This window comes from Dendropsophus ebraccatus, chromosome 1, assembly GCF_027789765.1.
Source record: "Dendropsophus ebraccatus isolate aDenEbr1 chromosome 1, aDenEbr1.pat, whole genome shotgun sequence".
In the NCBI taxonomy this organism is placed as follows: Eukaryota; Metazoa; Chordata; class Amphibia; order Anura; family Hylidae; genus Dendropsophus; species Dendropsophus ebraccatus.
The window spans coordinates 119,040,225-119,052,746 of NC_091454.1; positions in this window are offsets into that span (position 1 = coordinate 119,040,225).

Here is a 12,522-nt window from a genome sequence, read left to right on the forward strand (position 1 = left end):
ACATGATCATTATTTTCAGACGCCTTTTGCAAACAGGGGACGTTTTGTATTAGTTGTTCACACAGTTTTTCTTTTGTCACCGTTCTTTCTACGTTTTTACTATTAAATTCAATGGACTTTTCAATTAAGCCGCACCCAAAGTTCAATTAGTAACTAAAACTAAACCCGATTAGTAACCCAAACAAAATGTACCAACAGCCGTCATTACACCAAGTGGAGGCCAGACAGCTAAATGACGTCTGTTATTTTAGACTCAAAATGATGTACGTAATTTCAAACGGAGTTCACACAACATAGGCCAGGTTCACACAACATATATTTTCAATTACTAACAGCTGTTGTTGCAAACTGCAACACCAGACGCTTATATTTATTAAAAGAAACCAATTAAAAATGGATACTTTGAACGGATTGCAAAAATGCAGTGTGAACCCAGCCTTATGTGGATATACAAGAATAAACATCAAGGGTATATCTGTGTATATCCTTGAGGTCTGAGTAAGTGCTCCGGAAACGCGTTACCTTTTGATCATTAATAAACAGTTGGATTTAATATATACGGGCTGCGCAGAGATATATTCCTTTTTTTCTGTTTGGATATTGCACTTGGTTACCTGTACCCAGCTGGGATACGGTGGAAAATCTTCTGCAGCGGCCGATATTTGCATTATTCTAATATACACTATATATGGTGGTTGTGACTGTTCACAACCACATCAGGTGAGTTGAAACCTGAAAGTACATTGCACTCTGTCTTGCTATTTCTTTCTACCTTTATGCTTATTTTTTTTTACAAATAATCACGCTTAAATTAAATACTAATGTACACTCATCCCTACAATCAGCGTACTGCTAAATTGGATGTGAGTGGTGTACATCAGGGGAAAGGTGCCTAATTTTGTGACTTTTTTCTACCATACATTCAGTTCATATCAATACTAAATCCCCCCATTGTCTATATGTAATGTGCATATTTATCAGTTAGAGCTAACCATGCAATGCTCTGCAGATGTGACTAGTGACAGGACAAACTGCTTACTGCTTTCTTGCTCCTGACAGCACTCGGCTGTTCATTTGTTCATTGGTCATGTGCATTATGTTCTCAGGATGTTTGTATCTATGAATACCCAAACTTCCAGCTGCAGAGAAGAATTTAGATGTGGTTCTGCAGAAACTTTAAGAAAATTATTGCTGTTTTTTCATAAAGCAAAGTTTCTAAAATCTTATATATACATATATATATATATATATATATATATATATATATACACTACCGTTCAAAAGTTTGGTGTCACCCAAAGTCAAGACATTGACAAGGTTAGAAATAATGATTTGTATTAGAAATAACATTGTTTTTACATCAAACTTTCCTTTCGTCAAAGAATCCTCCTTTTGCAGCAATTACAGCATTACACACCTTTGGCATTCTAGCTATTAATCTGTTGAGGTAAGCTAGAGAAATTGCACCCCACGCTTCTAGAAGCAGCTCCCACAAGTTGGATTGGTTGGATGGGCACTTCTGGCGTACCATACGGTCAAGTTGCTCCCACAACAGCTCAATGGGGTTCAGATCTGGTGACTGCGCTGGCCACTCCATTACCGATAGAATACCAGCTGGCTGCTTCTGCTGTAAATAGTTCTTGCACAATTTGGAGGTGTGTTTAGGGTCATTGTCCTGTTGTAGGATGAAATTGGCTCCAATCAAGCGCTGTCCACTGGGTATGGCATGGCGTTGCAAAATTGAGTGATAGCCTTCCTTATTCAGAATCCCTTTTACCCTGTACAAATCTCCCACCTTACCAGCACCAAAGCAACCCCAGACCATCACATTACCTCCACCATGCTTAACAGATGGCGTCAGGCATTCTTCCAGCATCTTTTCATTTGTTCTCACAAACGTTCTTCTTTGTGATCCAAACACCTCAAACTTGGATTCATCCGTCCACAACACTTTTTTCCAGTCTTACTCTGTCCAATGTATGTGTTCTTTTGCCCATCTTAATCTTTTTCTTTTATTGGCCAGTCTCAGATATGGCTTTTTCTTTGCCACTCTGCCCTGAAGGCCAAAATCCCGCAGCCGCCTCTTCACTGTAGATGTTGACACTGGTGTTTTACAGGTACTATTTAATGAAGATGCCAGTTGGGGACCTGTGAGGCGTCTGTTTCTCAAACTAGAGACTCTAATGTGCTTATCTTCTTGCTTAGTTGTGCAACGCGGCCTCCCACTTCTTTTTCTACTCTGGTTAGAGCCTGTTTGTGCTGTCCTCTGAAGGGAGTAGTACACACCGTTGTAGGAAATCTTCAATTTCTTAGCAATTTCTCGCATGGAATAGCCTTCATTTCTAAGAACAAGAATAGACTGACGAGTTTCAGATGAAATTTCTCTGTTTCTGACCATTTTCAGCATTTAATTGACCCCACAAATGTGATGCTCCAGAAACACAATCTGCTCAAAGGAAGGTCAGTTTTGTAGCTTCTGTAACGAGCTAGACTGGTTTCAGATGTGTGAACATGATTGCACAAGGGTTTTCTAATCATCAATTAGCCTTCTGAGCCAATGAGCAAACACATTGTACCATTAGAACACTGGAGTGATAGTTTCTGTAAATGGGCCTCTATACACCTATGTAGATATTGCACCAAAAACCAGACATTTGCAGCTAGAATAGTCATTTACCACATTAGCAATGTATAGAGTGTATTTGTTTAAAGTTAGGACTAGTTTAAAGTTATCTTCATTGAAAAGTACAGTGCTTTTCCTTTAAAAATAAGGACATTTCAATGTGACCCCAAACTTTTGAACGGTAGTGTATATATATATATATATATATATGTGTGTAAAGCAGCACAAATGCTTTTCTTGTAGCGACCTTGAAGGATGTGAGATGTTGACTTCTTGTTTAGAAACTTTTGCCGGACATCAGCATTTGCCCTCATGCATGACCACACAGATCTTCCTGACGGTCCTCCAGATCATAACTTCCATACAGTAAGCGGGGTGGTTTACTTAAAGAAGCATTCCATTTTTTTTGTTGTTGTGGCCCTGGCAGCAGTCTTGCCCATATACTTACCCGGGCTGTTCACTTATTCCAGGGCTCCAATGCCATTCAGATCTCACTGATGCCTACATGACCTCTCCTCTGGTTGTGCCAGGTCTACAGAGACCAGAAGTCACTATCTTCTATGCATCTCTATGAAAACAGTTTCAGTGTCTTTTGGCTCTTCAACATCACTGTAGATTCGAACGAGCTGAATTGGCTGCCTCAGGCTAAGCTGCCTGCTGTCAGAAGGGAGACGGAACAGAAGGTGAAAAAAATCCCAGGAAGTGAAAATCCTGGACTGGTTGTCTGGCCTGGCAACTGCACTCTAATAAGATCTTAGGGTTTTGAACACTGAGGAAAACACATGGAGAACTTGCGGCGGATTCCGCTGCTCGTCCCCGCGCGCTCCCGCATCCGCATCCTACGGTTGTATCCATGTTTTCCAGGCAGCCTTAGGGCTCCATCCAACTTTTTGAACCACTCATATGCCATTCCCGCACATTTGAGTAGAGGAGAACTTGCGACGGATTCCGCTGCTCGTCCCCGCGCGCTCCCGCATCCGCATCCTACGGTTGTATCCATGTTTTCCAGGCAGCCTTAGGGCTCCATCCAACTTTTTGAACCACTCATATGCCATTCCCGCACATTTGAGTAGAGCTTATCTTTAAAGTGATCAAAAAGTCACATTTATACGGTCACATATAAGTGTGGTACTTATAAAAACTACAAATTATGGCACAAACAATGAGCCCTCCCATAGCCCTACAGACTAAAAGACAAAAATGTTATAGGAGTCAGGATAGAGCAATTTTAATCACATTTATTAAAAAAAAAAAAAGTATTAAAATAAGTTCATTTATAAAAAGTTACAGTATATAAATTGGGTATTTTTATAATTGTGCTGACTTTAGGAATATAGATAAAATGTAAGATTTACCACATGGCAAAAGACAGAGAAACAAAACCCACCAGAAATTTTAAAAATACCTCACCTCCCAATTTTTCTTTCTAGTTTGCAAAAAATTTTAGGGAAAAATTTGTATCAATACAAAGTGCAATTGGTGTAGCCAAAAAACACCTCATATAGGAGTGATGGCTTTTTAAACATGAGATGCAAAAATTAAAAGAGGCTGCATTATTAAAGCAACTCTATACCCACAATCTGTCCCCCCCCCCCCAAACCACTTGTACCTTCAGATAGCTGCTTTTAATCCAAGATCTGTCCTGGGGTCTGTTCGGCAGGGGATGCAGTTATTGTCATAAAAACAACTTTTAATCCTGAAGCGCTGTGTCTAACGGCTGGGGCTTACATTTGTATATGCATTAGGCTGGCACCACCTCTCCATCCTTCCTCCCCACCCTCCTCATCTTTAGGAATGATCCAGAAACATTTACTGCTGTTTGAGCTTTGCACAGGTGTATTAACGATCCAGCCCATGTGCTGGGCTCACACAGCTGACGAATAGAAAGCAATCTGCCTGGAGCTTTCCTAATGATGAGGAGGGCGGGGAGGAAGGACAGAGAGGGTGTGCCAGCCTAATGCATATACAAATGTAAGCCCCGGCCGTTAGACACAGCGCTGCCGGATTAAAAGTTGTTTTTATGACAATAACTGCATCCCCTGCCGAACAGACCCCAGGACAGATCCCGTGGAGTGGGTGGATACAGCCAGAGGACCTATGGCTATGGCTGTATCCCAGTTTTCCAGGCGGTCCTCTCGCTGGATCCGCCCGCTGCGCGGAGCAGGCAGACAGCGGGAATCATTACCGAGAGTTCGGGTTCGTACGAACCCGAACCGAACTTGGTTCGGACGATCCCTAATCCTCACCCGCCCCAGCACTCTGCCAAAAATCACCCCAGAATGGAGTTCTCCTTTAAGGTCTGGTTTTCTATTGTAGCAAATACCAGCACCAGTGCTACAAATTCTCTGCAAACTGGATGAATGATGGCAGTGACTTAAAGAGAACCTATCACCTAAAACTCACTGTTCCTATTATCAAAGTTAATTTCTCCCTTATTCTATTTATGAAAATACAGACTGCCTTTTCAGTCTGTATCTTTTACTTTACCCAATCTTTTTTTTCGGTGCAGCAAGGCCGGGTGCCGCCATCTTGATGTCACTTGCGTTCCAGCAGTGCGTTCCAGTGTGACGTCATCAAGATACAGACTTCATGAAGATACAGAGTGCATTTGCAGTAACGCAAGCGACATAATCAAGATGGCGGCGTCCAGCCTTGCTGCACCGAACAAGAGGATTAGGTAAAGTGTAAGATACAGACTGCAAAGGCAGTCTGTATCTTCATTTTTTCTATTTATGAAGAGACAGACTGCCTTTGCAGTCTGTATCTTTTACTTTACCCAATCCTCTTGTTCAGTGCAGCAAGGCTGGGCACCGCCATCTTGATTTAGTCACTTACGTTCCAGTGGTGGAACGTAAGTGACGTCATTAAGATGGTGGCGCCCGTCCTTGCTGCCGCTCTGCATGGCGGGAGTTTCCTGTCTCGCGCCGACTCTTTTGAAAAGAGCCATCGCGAGACAGGAAAGTAAAAAGTGAATAATTTAAAAACGCGTCTGTAAAAATAATTATATTTACAAATATTAATAAAATAATTATTTACACCTAATTAGGGGGGGATTTGATTTTCATCCATGATTGGTTCTTTTGAAGGCCCCATTACACAAAGTTATTATCGGCTGTATTTGGGTGATTATCAGCCATTACGGCTGATAATCGCTTTGTGTAATAAAAGGCAATGATCATCTGACATAAACGTTGTCGGCTGATCGTTGTCTTTCATTGTCTTACAGCATATTGATAAACAGACGAGGTGTAAAGGCATAACAGGAGTGGTGGCAGCAGACCTGGGTGGATGTGAAGCCTTGCCCAGGTGGCACAATCCACCACAATAAAAAGCATTTTTTCACTGGACCAAAAAGCAAGAAATCTATTATAAAGTAAGGTATAAAAACTGCATAATTTAGTCTTTACAGCTGTGTAGAGGAGTCCTCATACAGTGTCACTTAAAGGTCCCTCTGAACCACTAAATTTAGTTAAGCCTCTCTGTGCAACCCCCCCCCCCATGGCTCCCTCTGTGCATCCATAGTAGTTAGGCCTCTCTGTGCAAGTAGGTCTTTAGTAGATAGGATCCCCTATGTAGTGACCTCCCTTCTCACACTACCACAGTGGGTAGTTTCCTCTTAGTAGTTATTCCCCTCCAGTAACGTGTATCCCCCTCTAGGTAGTCCCTGTTGTATTTAGCCATCCAGTAAATAACATTGCTAATGTAGGTAGTCCCCTTTTTGGCAGCCTCCCCCTGTAGGTAGCCCCCATGTTGGTAATCCCCCAGTAGGAATCACCCTCTAGGTAGCCCCCCCTTTTAGGCACCCCCCTGTAGGTAGCCCCAAATGTAGGCATTCCCCCTGTAGGTAGCCACCCATGTAGGAATTCCCTGCTCTGCAAGTGCACAAGTGATTTCACTCAGTGCCGAAGCACTGGGAGAGAGAGCAGCCACATGGAATCATGGCCAGGCGCAGCAACTGCTGTCTTTGTCCCGCCCCCCTTCTAACAATTGGGGCGCCACCAGAGGACACCACTTCAAGTGGATAAGGCACCCCTATATATAGGCCTCTCAGGGTTTATTCAGGCTTACAAAAACATGACTATTTTCTTCTGCCCTCAGTTTCGGTGTGGTTTTGCAGCTCAGTAAATAAAGCTGAATTGCAAAACCACAGGTGTGGTGCTGTTTTTGCAAGAAAGTAGTTGTGTTTTTTTCTAATCCTGTATGACCCCTATAAGGGTAGCTTCACACCTACAGGATGCGTATCAGATTTGATATTTGATGGTGCAGATCCGCAGCAGATTTGACTAAATAAATGCATCAAATCTGCACCAATAAATCTGCTGCGGATCCACCAATCTGCATCGGATTTGATGCTGTGTTCAGTAATTAAGATCAAATCTGCTGCGGATCACGACCATCAAATCTGCTGTGATACAGTACTTATGAAGCTACCCTAGGGGTGGGCTTAAAAACGCTGTGGCCAGATGTTAGCTAACAGTCAATGGGGGAAAAATTAAAGCACATAATGGTTTTTGGTTTGGCATTTTTGTGGTTGTTTGCATTTTTTTAAATGGTAGCTTCTATAGGGAATAAAAATACCAGGAAAAAAAATTACTTCTATATGCATATTGGTGTTTCTTCTGTGTTTTATCACCAACTCTTCAATAGAAAACCTGAAATCACACGATGAAAGAAACACATAACTTGTAATAAAAATACTGCAGGGGATAAAATGCCAGGGATACAAACACCTATACTAATTTACACTAAAATACAAAAAGAAAAAAAAACAAAACGGAAAAGTCCAGGGAAGTATGACCATGATGTCCATGGAAATAAGAATAAAAACATCCATTTTTTATATTGCTGGGTTTAGAAAGGCAAAAAACAAAACAAAACAAAAGTAATGGCTTAAAAGTAGAGATGAGCAAGTAGTGAAATATTTGAATTTTCGAATATCAAGTCGAGTAGAACCAGATACTCGACTATTCGATCTAATGTCAAATTCCATTAAAGTCTGTAGGAGAAAAATGCTCGACACTTGGAAATCAAAATTCACCCCATTGGAGGTCACTAAGTCCACAATGACACCTCAGGAAATGAATCCAACACCTCTAAAATGCAACTGGGACAACAGGGAAAGCATGCCTGGGTGCATCTAACACGCCAAAGTTGCATCATTACGCCACTATCACAGCCTCTCAACAATAAACTCCAAACACAATATAACCTCTATGTAAAGTTGAAAAAACACCAAGAAACCTTCTTTCCTCTACATTATCATGGTCAGAAAGCACATTTTAAGCAAAAGAAACATTTTCATGCACCCCTTTAAATCACGTTGCCTATGGCAACTACAGTGGCATAGGCAAGGGGGAAATCAAACAGCATCCACTGGTAACTGTCATTGTGTGTGTTATGTGGTCAAACACATTCTATATATAAAGTTGTGTGGTTCTCATAGAAACCATGTAAAAACTGAAATTGAGGCCTGTCGGTGAGGTGAGCCTTCCAAAGATCAAGGGAGTTACAGAAGAACTGATAACAATACAGTCTTCTTAAGAGATCCTGTAATTTGAATGTTCACATTTTAAATCCTCTATCTAAGAGGAGGAGTATCTAAGAGAAGAGGAGTATCTAAAAGGAGGCACATTTAAATTGAGTTTAATGGAAAAACCACCCACTACTACCGCCTCTACCAACCTGATTGATCCTGCCTGCTAAACAGTGACTTTTTCCACCTAAAAGCAAAAATTGATTTTGTAACCCTTGAGGTGAGCCCTCCAACACTCCCATTCAATTTGATTTCACCCCTTCAGGACCGCTTCAGGACGCGTTTTTTCTTTTTCCTCGTGTTTAAAAAAAGGCCATTGCATTTTTTTTTTTGCACCACTAATTGTACTTTACAATGACAGACTTAATTTTTCCATAAAATATGCTGTAAAACCAGAAAAAAAATTATATGCGCGGTAAAAGTTTTCATTTTGGGGGGTTTAGTGTTTACGCCATTTGCCCTATGGTAAAACTGACATGTTATATATGTTCCTCAAGTTTATACGATTACAATGATATGTAATTTAAATGACTTTTATTTTATCTGACTGCTTTTAAAAAGTTATAACCTTTAAAAAAAACTAAATCTAAATCTCTATTCCCAGCCTTGTAACGCTTTTATCCTTTGGTCTATGGGGCTTTGTGAGGTGTCATTTTTTTTTTTTTTATTTAGAAAAAGGGAAAAGGTGGGTGATTCAAAATTTTATTAGGGGAGGGGATTTTTTTATTATTAAAAATACTTTTTTTTTTTTTACTCTATACATTAACTTTTAGTCCCCTTGGGGGACTTTCAGTATTACTGCTGTGATCTTTTATAGAGATCACTGCAGTATACTTGAAGGGGTTATCCAGCGAAAATGTTTTTCTTTCAAATAAACTGATGTCAGAAAGTTATATAGATTTGTAATTTACTTTTATTTAAAAATCTCAAGTCTTCCCATACTTATTAGCTGCTGTATGTCCTGCAGGAAGTGTTGTTTTATTTACATTGAGACACAGTGCTCCCTGCTGACATCTCTGTCTGAGACAGGAACTGTCCACAGTAGGAGAAGTTTTCTATGGGAATTTGCTACTGCTTTGGACAGTTCCTGACATGGACAGAGGTGTCAGCAGAGAGCACTGTTTCTGAATGTAAATATAACAGCATTTCCTGCAGGACATACAGCAGCTAATAAGTATGGGAAGATTGGAAATTTTTAAATAGAAGTAAAGTACAATTCTATGTAACTTTCTGACACCAGTTGATTTGAAAGAAAATTTTTTTCGCTTTTTTCCCCTTATTTCCCCTTTATTACAGCAATGATTGATCAGATCATTACTGTAATACTCTGGTCTGCAGCAGACCAGATCTACAGATTGGCGAGCCGGGATCAGCGTCAGTGCGACGCAGAGCCCTGGCCTGCTCAGTAGAATGGATTCCCCTACGCCTAATCCCGCCCAACCCCAGTGGCCTTTAGTGATCGGCTGGCCTCTGCCTTTAAAACATTTACAAAATAAAAAGGAAGGCAGAGGACACCCCCAGCAAGTTTTTATCCACAACTTTTATGGACAACACAAGTTGAAATGCCAAGTTTTTGCCCTAACAAGGGTCTCTCCTGCCTAAAATCACTTAATAACTAACTCACTCTGTTAGCTACAAGTAGCATCTGATAATGAATCTCAAATCCACTATTCTATACATAGCCATCAGTGAAGAGAGAGGTAGTAGCCGTAGCAGCCAGGCTCCAAGGGTAGATGCCGAGATCCCAAGCCAGGAGATCAGGTAATGGAGAATGGTAGATGAAGTGTCGGATCCTCGGGGTAGGCGGAACCACAGGAGCCAGAATGCCGGCGCTTCACGGCTTCAGGTTTAATGAAGTAAAACGATGAATTTTAATGGTCTCATAAACAACGCGTTTCGAGGCATAAATTGCCCCTTTGTCAAGTAGGAGAGACACCTACTTGACAAAGGGGCAATTTATGCCTCGAAACGCGTTGTTTATGAGACCATTAAAATTCATCGTTTTACTTCATTAAACCTGAAGCCGTGAAGCGCCGTCATTCTGGCTCCTGTGGTCCCCGCCTACCCCTAGGATCCGACACTTCATCTAAACAATTCTATGGAGGCCCTTGAAAAAACCCTGAAGAAATAACGAGCATAGTCCTCTGAAAAATTCTATTGAGGCCCTTGAAAGAGCCCTTTAAAAGTTAGGTGCATAGCCCTCTTAAAAATTATATGGAGGCCCTTGAAAAAGCCCCCGAAAAAAATATGAGCATAGCCCTTCAGGTGAGCCTCAATGCTGCTCCTTCCCACTCAGCCCAGTGCTTGGCTTCCAAGTGACGCCGCATGCCTAAGGTTGTCATGTTGCTCTTCTCTGAGCCCCTACTCAGCTTTGTGTGGCAGAGTGTGCAAACTGCGCTGAGTTTATCATCCGTGCACACATTAAAAAATCTCCACACCAAAGAAGGTGTTCTTTATGGAGGAGATTTTTCACAAATGGCTGCTACGGGGAACAGCTGGAGCCCTGCTGCCTCTGCCCTGCGTTCTCTCAGTGGACCGTCCTCTGCCTCTAGCTGCCTTTTGTGGTGCTGCACAGCCTTCCTCATCTCCACCGCTTTCCCTGTTGGACATCACCCCTGGCCAGGTCGGGGTAGTGACTTCATCATCCGGCACCTCCTCTTCCACACTCTGTTCCTCCTCCTGCCCACTCAAGGGCAAGGGTGGCGTGGGTGGCATGACTCTGTTGGTGAGATTGGGCAGGTTGAGAGGAAGGAGTGGACTGGGTAGATGATTGGGTGCTGGACAAGTAAGTGGAAGCATTATTGGCTATTAACTTTACCATGTTCACGCTGCTCGGGCCTCAGCAGTGATGTACCCTGGCCCCTGCTTAATTGTCCAATGAACCCAGGGATGCTGGATGAATGTAATGGTGGCTGCAACTCACCAGCACGCATTACATCTCTACTTCGTCCTCGTCCCCTCACGCTAGCCTTGCGCATTGTAGCCATACAAGGCTTTTCAATTCTGTACAGCACCCAGAACAGTGACAACAAGCTTAGGTTTTTGAACTTATCACACAAAGAGTATACAGCTGTATACCCTCACTAATGTAATGCAAGAATGCCCTACAGCAGGCAACTTTAACTTTATAATGTGCCACACAGCACCCATAACAGTGGCAACATGCTTAGATTTTTTTGCCTTGGCACACAAGGAGTATACAGCCGTATACCCTATACTGACAGATACACTGCAGCCTATTCCTCACACTGCTCTCCAGCTGCCTGTGTGAACACACCTATGTTCTTGTGCTGCTAGCCGTTTTTTTAGCTGTGTATCTTTGGCTAAATGTGTTTTTTTCTATAATTTTAGCCCTAAAAAGGGATTTTAGGGGTCTCTCTTGCCCAGTATGACCTAATACCTGACTGTCCCTGCTACACACAGTCTTCCTCTCTTGCTCCAAGTCTTATCTGAATCAGGATCTCAAATCCACTATTCTATGACTGTAAGGCTATGTTCACACTACGTATGAGACTGACTGTTCGGTGACCTGGCCAGGTCATGGAACGGCCGGTCTTTGCCCGGATCATCCCGGCCGGCACTTAAGTACCGGCCGGATGATCCATTAGAACCTCCCACAGCACACAATGAAGCAAGCAGCGAGAGCCGCTTGCTTCATTGTGTGAGCTGACAGGGTTTCCTACGGCCGCAATTCATTGTCAGTTATTTGCGGGTCCGCACGAGATCCCGGCCGGAGCGTATACAATGTGAGTATGCTCCGGCCGGGATCCCATAGAAATGTAGGCAATGTTCCACACTGCATAAAGTATGGCCATTGTTGCCGATGGCAACAACGGTCGTACTTTTACGTAGTGTGAACATAGCCTTAAGGTCACAATGGTTTAGCCAGCCAATGAATGTAGGTGATTTTTTTTTTTACTGCCTGTGTACTCCTAGTGCCTGTACCACACCCCCTGCATAGTTATTGGTTAACAAAAAAAAACCCAGGGAAGGTGGGAGGGGAATCAGATTTTGACTGCATTTCTGATCGAATACTCAATCAAAATCGAGTATTTCGAATAGTGTACTTTTCGATCAAATACCTACTCGATCGAGTAGTACTCGCTCATCTCTACTAAAAAGCCTTGTGCATAAGATCAAGTCCAGCTGCTGTGGGGGAAGTTGTAGTATGAAGCACCTATTGATTTCAATGAGAGCTTGAGGCTGGTTTCACACTGACTAAAGCTTTTGTGCATGAAATGCCATACTTTTTGCAATTTGTTTTATGCAAAAAAAAAAAAAAAAACAGCTAAAAAAACGGATGCATTTTTGAGCATCTGTTTTGATCCTTTTTTTCCCCACTGATTTTCATTCGGATCAAAACGGA